The 9,586-nt window shown below is 51.4% G+C and overlaps 1 protein-coding gene across 1 annotated transcript in view; it reads left to right on the forward strand.

The window, feature by feature from the left end:
- The first annotated feature begins 928 nt into the window (after window positions 1-928).
- Window positions 929-9,586, forward strand: part of CD4 (CD4 molecule) — a 31,766-nt gene continuing 23,108 nt past the window's right edge. Inside the window, exon 1 of the mRNA XM_032254632.1 lies at window positions 929-1,112. The gene's annotated coding sequence lies outside the window, so the exon portion shown is untranslated. The remainder of the gene's footprint in view (window positions 1,113-9,586) is intronic.

Genomic DNA, 9,586 nt, shown 5'->3' on the forward strand with positions numbered 1-9,586 from the left:
CCGAGACTGGGCCATTGCCCTCCAGCTGGGGCAACAAGAGAGAAACTCCACCTAAAAAAAAACCAAAAAACGAAACAAAAATTAGCTGGGTATGATGGCGCGCCTGTAGTTCTCAGCTACTTGGGAGGCTGAAGCAGAAGAATCCCTTGAATCCGGGAGGCAGACTTTGCAGTGAGCTGAGATCTCGTCACTGAACTCCAGCCTGGTGACAGAGCGAGACTCCATCTCAAAAAAAAAAAAAAAAAAAATGCCCTTAATGATGAAGTAGTAAATACTAAACTATTAAATCTCAACCCTTGAGTGCAGTATGCCATGAAATGAGAAGAGCACACACTGTATGCCGTGGGTTTGGAGGGTGTTGGTATGTTGGTATGTTTAGTTGGGGAGGTGTGGAGTTTGCTATGTCCGGTGAGCATCCCAATGGAGATGTCTAATGAGCTGATGGATACCCACATCTGGAACTCACGACAGATATGGGCTAGAGGAAAGCATCTGAGGCCCGGCCAGAGACGCCTAGAGGAACAGAGTCTGGTTCACAGTCACTCCTGGTGTCTCAGGTATCCTCTGCTCAGCCCACACCCTCTCTTCCACACTGGGCCATCTATAAAGCCTCCACCAATATCGCTGGAGACACGCACTGAACACAGGCCCTCAGGGCCCCGCAGCGAGGAGCTATTTGTGGACTTGCCACAGCTGTTCCCACGTGCCCACCGCTGCCTCCCACTTCTTTCCCCACAGCCTGGCCAGATATGGTAGTGTCACTGGTGGAATCTTTCTTGCAATTCTTTTCTTGCCACTTAACAGTGGCAGTGGCACTGTGCCTCCAGCCTGATTCTGCTGAACTTTTTCCCTTGACTTTGGCATTTTCACTTTGAGATGTTTTCTGAGAGCCGGGGGTGGGGACCCCAGCTCCAGGTGGTGACGTTGAGGGCCGGCCCAGGCCTAGGGTGTGGAGGAGCCTCCCCATTGGGCTTCCTGTCTCTTCATTTAAGCACGACTCTGCAGAAGAAACAAAGCACCCTTCCCATTGGGCTCCTGGCTGCAGAACTCCAAGTCCTCACACAGAGACACCTTTTTGAGAAGCAGAGGGCAAGAAAGACGCAAGGCCAGAGGTAAGATGGTCAGACTCGGCTTCTTTCCCTGGAGCTGGGAGGGAGGAGAACGTGGGGCAGATGCATAGGAATGTGCTCTGCCCAGATGTCTGCCTACCTTCTCTTGCATTTCTCTCGGAATGGGTCATGAGCAGCGTTCTTCCACTAGAACTGCGAGCTTCAGACGTCAGGGGCTGTGCCAGACTCCTCTCTGCAGTCCTGGTGTGCACGGCTCAGGGCCCAGAGCAGTGGGTGCTCCTCAGAGGAGTATTGACCTGACTGGCAAGATCAGAGAGACAGTGAGGGCTGGAGACTATCCCAGGCTGGGAAAGGTGTGGGAGGTAACTAGTTGCGTGCAGCGGAGGAGAGAAGACTGGAAGAGGGGAAAAGAGGAGAAAAAGAGTGAAGGAGGGGAGGGAAACATTAGAAAGAATAAATATAAGATGGGAGGAAACCCATAAAAAAGAAATGATGAGGAAAAACGATAAAAGCAAGGAAAAGAGAAAAAGAAGCGGAAGCTAGTCTAGAGAGAATTCTTGCAAAATCAATTTTCCTAATGGCGCAATCTCCAAAAATTTACACGAAATATCATACGTGCAGCATTTCCTAAGTCACGTGACCGATGTAATAGTCTCTTTTAACTACCTTTTGTGCTTACGTGCGTATTTTTAAGTTTTTGTCTACTTTTTTGCTCTTTTAAGAATTTTGAACAATGTCTAAAGACACGTCTACTCTAGATAGCTTTAAAATGATTCACGAAATAGGAAAGCTAAAATTCTCAGAAGGTGTTCAAACTGACCTCTTGAGTATGAAATGCCGTAAATGTGACAGATGCGTATCTTTAGATGAATATGTCAGTTAAGAAATGGATTCGAAGAGAATTGGCGGCGGGGGTCTCCCGAGGCCAGGAGAGTTAAGAAGGGTGTGGAGCCCCTCCTGGGCCTGGCCGGGTGTGAGGAGAGGGAGGACTCCTGTACAATCTCAGCCTCTCCACCTCAGAACTTTCCAGCCCCTGAGACCTCAGGGCCTTAAAGCCAGGCTCTTCCCAGTGCCCTCTGCTTTTCCCTCATAAGTGTTTTCTGGGAGAGAGGGTTCCTGGGGCACAGTCTGATCCCTTAACATGGAAAGCTTTCACTCTGAGTGGGATAGTGCTTCCTGAGTGCCCTGCTTTTATGGGGCACATTTTTAGCTGGCTAAGAGTAGGACCTGATGGCAGAGGTCACTGCTACTTCACATTTTGACAGATAATTCCTTGTGCTGTATCAGATGCTGTAGGCTGATACAAAATGGCTGCCGCCCTCAAAGTCAGATGAAAGAGCCCCTGAGGACAGCATTAGAGACGCTTGAGAGATGATTTCCCTCTTTCAATGTGGGAGTGCTTATATGGAAGAGAGCTATCTCTAGATAAAAACTCCTCACCACGGGTGCTAGGCAGAGCCTTGAGGGCCGCCCTAGGCCCTGGCCCTGGCCGTAATGCCCGGATGGTGCTGAGGGGAATTGGCTAGATCAATTGTTTTGCACATTTTATTTATTTATTATTATTATTATTTTTGAGATGGAGTCACACTCTGTCGACCGGGCTGGAGTGCAATGGTGTGATCTTGACTCACTGCAGCTTCCGCCTCCCAGGTTCAAGAGATTCTCCTGCCTCAGCCTCTCAAGTAGCTGGGATTACAGGTGTCTGTCACCACGCCCAGCTAATTTTTGTATTTTTAGTAGAGACGGGGTTACGCTATGTTAGCCAGGCTGGTCTCAAACTCCTGACCTCAAGTGATCTGCCCTTCTTGACCTCCCAAAGTGCTGGGATTACAGACGTGAGCCACCACCGGGCCAGTCTTGCACATTTTAGACACTCAGTAAATATTTGTTGAATCAAATAACTTTGATGGGCTGGGCCGGTTGGCCCACACCTGTAATCCCAGCCCTTTGGGAGGCCAAGGCAGGAGGATGGCTTGAGCCTAGGAGTTTGAGACCAGCCTGGGCAACATAGTGAAACCCCCATCTCTACAAAAAATGCAAAAGTTAGCTGGGCATGGTAGTGTGTGCCTGTGGTCCCAGCGACTTGAGAGGCTGAGGTGGGAAGATTGCTTGAGCCTGGGAGACGGAGGCTGCAGTGAGCCCTGATTGTGCCACTGCACCGCGCACTATTGTGGGCGAGAGCGAGGCCCTGTCTCAAAATAACTGTGATGAAGGTGGGGAATCAGAGATAGACGGGCAGGGGTCTGGGTTTGCACAGCTCTGAGGTTGAGCTCCGTTCTGTACCTTTGCGGGGATGAGGGGATGAGGCGAGGAGGGTGGGCACAGTTCCCTCGATGTGGGTGTCTGAGGCGAAGAAGAGGATGGCGGAGGTTGCAGCCACCAACCACAAGAGTTCCTTAGAGGGGTCACAGTCTCCAGGAAGTTTCTAGGAAGCCAGTCAGCAGTAGAGAGGGTGAACATGGTGGGGCGCATCCCGTGGCTGCGCTTAAGTGGGCTGCTTGGGGGTTAAGGGGAGAAGATAAAAGTGTCTGCAGGACCACAGACTTTTGCTGTGGCAGAGCTGGGCTCTCTTCCTCTCCCAAGTCTCGCTCCTCGTCCCCTCCCTGAGGGGCCAGGGGTGAGGGTGGCGGGAACCTCAAGGCTCTGCGAGAGTGCGTGGAGCGTGTTGCCATTTTGGTCTCGTCTCTTCCTCGGTCTCTCATTGCCTCACTTTGGGTCTACGCTCTGTGCGTCTGTCTTGCTTCTCGGCATGTCTTCTTTTCCTCTTTTTTGTACTACCCTGCACTTTGCATGTGGTTGTGGATTGTGTGTGTGTAGCTGTTGCTTTAACAAGCTGCTCCAGGTCTCTCCCTCCCACATCTAGTCCTCCCCTCCTCCCTGGAGGCCTCTGTGCATTCTGGGGAAATCTGTCCATTTCCCTTTGTCCACAGTGTCCCTCCCACCCTGCAGCCAGCTCCCTCACATCCACCCTGGGCTGCAGGCGTGCTCAGCAGGCTCCCCGAAGATCAAAGCTTGTCCAGGGCCCGCACTGCTGCCAAAGGCCAGAAGGCCTGTGTGCAGGCCGGAAGAAGCTAGAGCTTAGTGGCAGCTGGAGAGGGGAAGATGAAAAAGGAGAAGAGGCGAGGGGCATTCCAGGGGAGCCCGGGAGAGCCAGCACGGCCTCCTGGTGCATGAAGCAAAGAGGAAGACAGACACAGGCACCGGGAGCTGCAGGCTGGGGGCATAAGCTGGGGGCTGGGAAGCACAGATACAGAAATGCACAGATGTGAGCTGAGAAGCAAGGGGGAAGAGAGAGAGAGAGGGAGAGAGAGACGTGCCAGCGCTTTGAGGGTCCAGACAGCCCTCCCTGCCTCTCCGAGTGCTGGTACACTGGTACACAGGATGCTACTGTACTAGGGTAAGGCACCTCTGGGGACGCTGAGGTGTGGGAATCAAAGGCCAGCTCTCTGGGGTGGCAGCGGAAGCCCAAAGCAGCAAAGTAAGCATGCTGGAAACCCACAGCCTCCTCCACTTAGCGGAGCCTTGCTGTGAGATGAGGCAGCACAGGGAGCTGGAGGCAGGGAGGTGGCTCTCTGCACAGACCTCAGGACCATGGAGCAGAGGGAGTCAAAACAGCCACCATATGGGGAAGGGTCAAGAATGCCTCTAGTCTTCCCAGGCATTTTACCAGGGTAAGCTAAATTTGGGGATATCCTATATGGAGACGTCCTCCCCTTCACACCCTGCTCACCAAGTCTGGGATAGGGGACAGTGGGAACTACTCTTGGGTATGAGGCTCCCCCTATTCCACCCTTCTCACCGCCGCGTTTCCCTAAATACTTCCTGTGCCGCATGCTAACCTAATCACCACCTTGACTGGTGGCTAGTCTCCCTTCTTGTTTTCTCAGAAACCTCCTTGCTGACCTCTTTTCTTCCTACTTCCCTAGTGTTTTTTTGTTTGTTTGCTTCTGTTTGAGATGGAGTCTTGCTCTGTTGCCCAGGCTGGAGTGCGGTGGCGCGATCTTGGCTCACTGCAACCTCCGCCTCCCGGGTTCAAGCGATTCTCCTGACTCAGCCTCCTGAATAGCAGCTGGGACTCCAAGCACCCGCCACCACACCCGGCTAATTTTTGTATTTTTAGTAGAGACAAGGTTTCACCATGTTGGTCTGGCTGGTCTCAAACTCCTAACCTCAGATGATCTGCCTGCCTCAGCCTCTCAAAGTGGTGGGATTACAGGTGTGAGCCGCTATGCCCGGCCCCTACTTTCTTAGATTTTTTTTTTTTTTTTTTTTTTTTTTTAGACAGAATAGATGGAGCCTTGCTGGGTTGCCAGGCTGGAGTGCAGTGGCGTGATCTCGGCTCACTGCTGCCTCCGCCTCCTGGGTTCAAGCGATTCTCCTGCTTCAGCCTCTCGAATAGCTGGGACTGCAGGCGCCTGCCACCACACCTAGCTAAGTTTTGTATTTTTAGTAGAGATGGGATTTCACCATGTTGGCCAGAGTTATCTCAATCTCTTGACTTTGTGATCTGCCTGCCTCGGCCTCCCAAAGTGCTGGGATTATTGGAGGGAGCCACTGCGCCCGGCCTTTTTGTTTTTGTTTTGTTTTAGACAGAGTCTTGTTCTGTCACCCAGAATGGAGTGCAGTGGCTCAATCTTGGCTTACTGCAGCTTCCGCCTCCTGGGTTCTAAGCGAGTCTCCTGCCTCAGGCTTTAGAGTAGCTGGGATTACAGGTGCGCACCACCACACCCCACTAATTTTGTATTTTTGTTTGTTTTTGTTTTTTTGAGACGGAGTTTCGTTCTTTGTTGCCCAGGCTGGAGTGAAGTGGCACAATCTTGGTTCACAGCAACCTCTGCCTCCTGGGTTCAAGTGATTCTCATGCCTCAGCCTCCCAAGTAGCTAGGATTACAGGTGCCCGCCACCACGCCCAACTAATTTTTGTATTTTTAGTAGAGATGGAGTTGCACCATGTTGGCCTGGCTGCTCTTGAACTCCTGACCTCAAGTGATCCACCCGCCTCAGCTTTGCAAAGCGCTGGGATTACATATATGTCTTTCTTATCTATCTATCTATCTATCTATCCATCCATCCATCCTTTTTTTTTTTTTTTTTTTTGAGATAGAGCCTTGATCTGCCACCCAGGCTGGAGTGCAGTGGTGCCATCTCAGCTCACGGCAGCCTCCACCTCCCGGGTTCAAACAATTCTCCTACCTCAGCCTCCCGAGCAACTGGGATTACAGGCGTGTGCCAGCACACCCAGCAAATTTTTGTATTTTAGTAGAGACGAGGTTTCACCATTTTGACCACTGGTCTTGAACTCCTGACCTCAGGTGATCCACCCGCCTCGGCCTCCCAAAGTGCTGGGATTACAGGCGTGAGCCACTGTGCCTGACTTAATCTATCTTTCTGTCTATCTTATTTTACCTGTCTATTTTATTTATCATCATCTGTGTATCTATCTAATCTGTCTGTATATCTAATCTATCAATCTATCATTTAATCTATCTAATCTGTCTGTGTAGCTAATCTATCTGTCTGTCTGTCTGTCTGTCTAATCTATCCATCCATACATCTATCTACCTACCTGTCTATCTCAAGCACCTACCACATGGCAGGCCCTGGCTACCTCCTCTTCCAGGCAGATGGAGTACTTGAGGGAGCTAATGAAGATGGAGTCACTTTTCTATCTTCTCCTAAACCTCAGCAGGAGGACCAGGCCCCACCCCTTCTGAGTGCTCCAGTCCTCTCCATGGGTTGTGTCTTCGTGCCCAGGAGGAAACACAGCCCACCTCCCATGGGTCAGGAGACTGTAAAAAGGGGGTTATTCACAGAGGTGAAGGGAATCAGCCAACTTGTTGAAGCACAAGCACTATAAACAGCAGGAGGAGTCCTGAAGAAGTGAAAATGGTGTTTCTGGAACCCAGAGAGTGTTTGCGCTCTGGATAAGGGGCCACCCCACAGGAGCTGTAGAGGCGCAGGGCTGCAGGTGGGGATGAACACACGCTATTGACAGAAAACATGCCTGGGGCAGGGAGGGAGTAGGGAAAATATCCCAGCCTCTCCCCCCACCCTTCCATCTCATTTCTGAGAGGCACTTCCCACTGGCCGGCCCCAGCTGGTGCTGGAGGGCAAGAGAGCCCACGAGCTGTCTGTGGCTGTCAGCCCTTGGTGGAGAGAGCCGCAGACAGGGTGGATGGGGAGTGGCTGGTGGGGCCCCGTGGGGACAAACAGCATGGATTGGGACAACGTGGCTTCATCCAGGCCAGGGCTGGGTGTGTGCACACACTCCAGTGACCCATTTTAGAGACAGAATTAATATGGTGAGTACAGAAAGAAGAAATCAGTGACGTTTCCTCCTCTATACAGTTCAATTTGGCGGAAGTTAAGCAAAGCCACCCCAAGCCCTCACTCTATGCTTCAGCGGCTGCCAGGCTTGGGGCGGCCGCACAGCTGGCTGGCCTGTCATCTCTGCCCTCACGGGGCTCAAGCTGGTGGGAGAGCTGGGAAACCAAATCACTACACATGAGGTAGAAGGTGGACAGCACCTGGGAGTGTGTCAACAGGGTGCTGTGGGACTTCAGAGTAGGCAGATCACCATCAAGCTCCAACGGCAAAGGTGCCACTGGGGGAAAGAAGGACCAAGCTTGGGAGGCAGAGTGAGTCTGGAGGCAAGATCTGGTCTCACCAGCAGGGACCAGATCCATGCTGACTCCTTCCCCAGGCAGTCACCTCTCTAAGCCCGCTTTATAGCCTGGGGCTGGATTCAAACACACTTGAGCCCGGCGCTCGCCCTCCTTTGAGGTGCTGTCTCAGTGGCCTTCCTATAATCACTGTTCTAATCCCATGGCATCTCGTTCCCAGTACCACATCGAGCTTCCCAAAGCTCTGCATAGACCATGTCACATCTCTGCTCAAAAATCAGCAGTGGCTCCCATCACCTCCAAGACAGAGCTCCAGCTCTTCAGCCTGCCTGTCAATGTTTGCAATCACGACCTGCAAAAATTAGCTGGGTGTTGTGACGGGAGGATTACTTGAGCCCAGGAGTTCCAGGCTGCAATGAGCTGTGATTGCACCACTGCACTCCTGCCTGGGTGACAGAGTGGATCCTGTCTCAAACAAACAAACAAAACTAAAAATAAAAATAAAAAGATTTATTTACAGTCAAGTGCGCCCCAAATGCTTGTCCCATACCTTATTCCACTGTCTCCTCCCTGAGCCCTCTCTTTCCTCCAAAGCCTCCTTGTACATCCCTACCACCTTTGCGCATCTCAGAATGGGGACGCCTCTACCCTTTCCTTTCCATCTAACTTACGATTTTCAAACTTGAGCGTGATCAGTCACCTGGAGATTTATGAAAACCCAGCTGACTAGACCCACCCCCAGTTTCTGATTCCGCAGGTCTAGGGTGGGGCTGAGGATTTGCATTTCTTTTTCTTTTTGTTTTTGAGATGGAATTTCCCTCTTGTTACCCAGGCTGGAGTGCAATGGCGTGATCTCGGTTCACCGCAACCTCCGCCTCCTGGGTTCAGGCAATTCTCCTGCCTCAGCCTCCTGAGTAGCTGGGATTACAGGCACGCACCACCATGCTCAGCTAATTTTTGTAGTTTTAGTAGAGACAGGGTTTCACCATGTTGACCAGGATGGTCTCGATCTCTTGACCTCGTGATCCACCCACTTTGGCCTCCCAAAATGCTGGGATTATAGGTGTGAGCCACTGTACCCAGCCAGAAGATTTGCATTTCTAACAAGTTCTCTGGTCATGTTGCCGCTGTTGCTGATCCAGGACTTTGGAATCCCTCCTCTAACATACAGCTGTCCATTCCCCATGGTCCATTCAGAGCCTCTCTGCCTTACCCCCTCCACCCCCAGCCTTGCCTGTCTGCCGAGCTCGCAGGAACCTCTCCTTCATCCAAACCCTGGACAAGCACCTTCTGCTTGGTCCACTCAGACTCGTCTGATATTGGATAGGGAAATGGCCCTCTGCTCTTTCTTCCCAATCTCTCACACTGTATCAGGTTCCAACCCTTGGGAATCTAATCTCAGAACTGTCCCACACGTTCCCATAGCCACTTAGCTCAGACCCTTTGCTCACTGGGATGGTTACAGTCCTGCCTTTGATGCCTCACCTCCTCCAGTTATTTCGCCTAGCAGCTGCAGAGGTCCACGTGGCAAATATAATCACCTTCTTCTCTATAAAAAATCATCTACTGTGGCTGGGTGAGGTGGCTCATACCTGTAATCCTAGCACTTTGGGAGGCCTAGGTGGGTGGATCGCCTGAGACTGGGGGTTCGAGACCAGCCTAACCAACATGGAGAAACCCTGTCTCTACTAAAAATACAAAATTAGCCAGGTGTGGTGGCACATGCTTGTAATCCAGCTACTTGGGTGGCTGGGGCAGGAGAATCGCTTGAACCCGGGATGCGAAGGTTGCGGTGCGCTGAGATCATGCCATTGCACTCCAGCCTGGGCAACAAGAGCAAAACTCCATCTCAAAAAAAAAAAAAAAAAAAAAAAAAAAAAAAAAAAAAAAAAA

This window comes from Sapajus apella, unplaced genomic scaffold, assembly GCF_009761245.1.
Source record: "Sapajus apella isolate SASKATOON/1434 unplaced genomic scaffold, GSC_monkey_1.0 scaffold86, whole genome shotgun sequence".
NCBI lineage: Eukaryota > Metazoa > Chordata > Mammalia > Primates > Cebidae > Sapajus > Sapajus apella.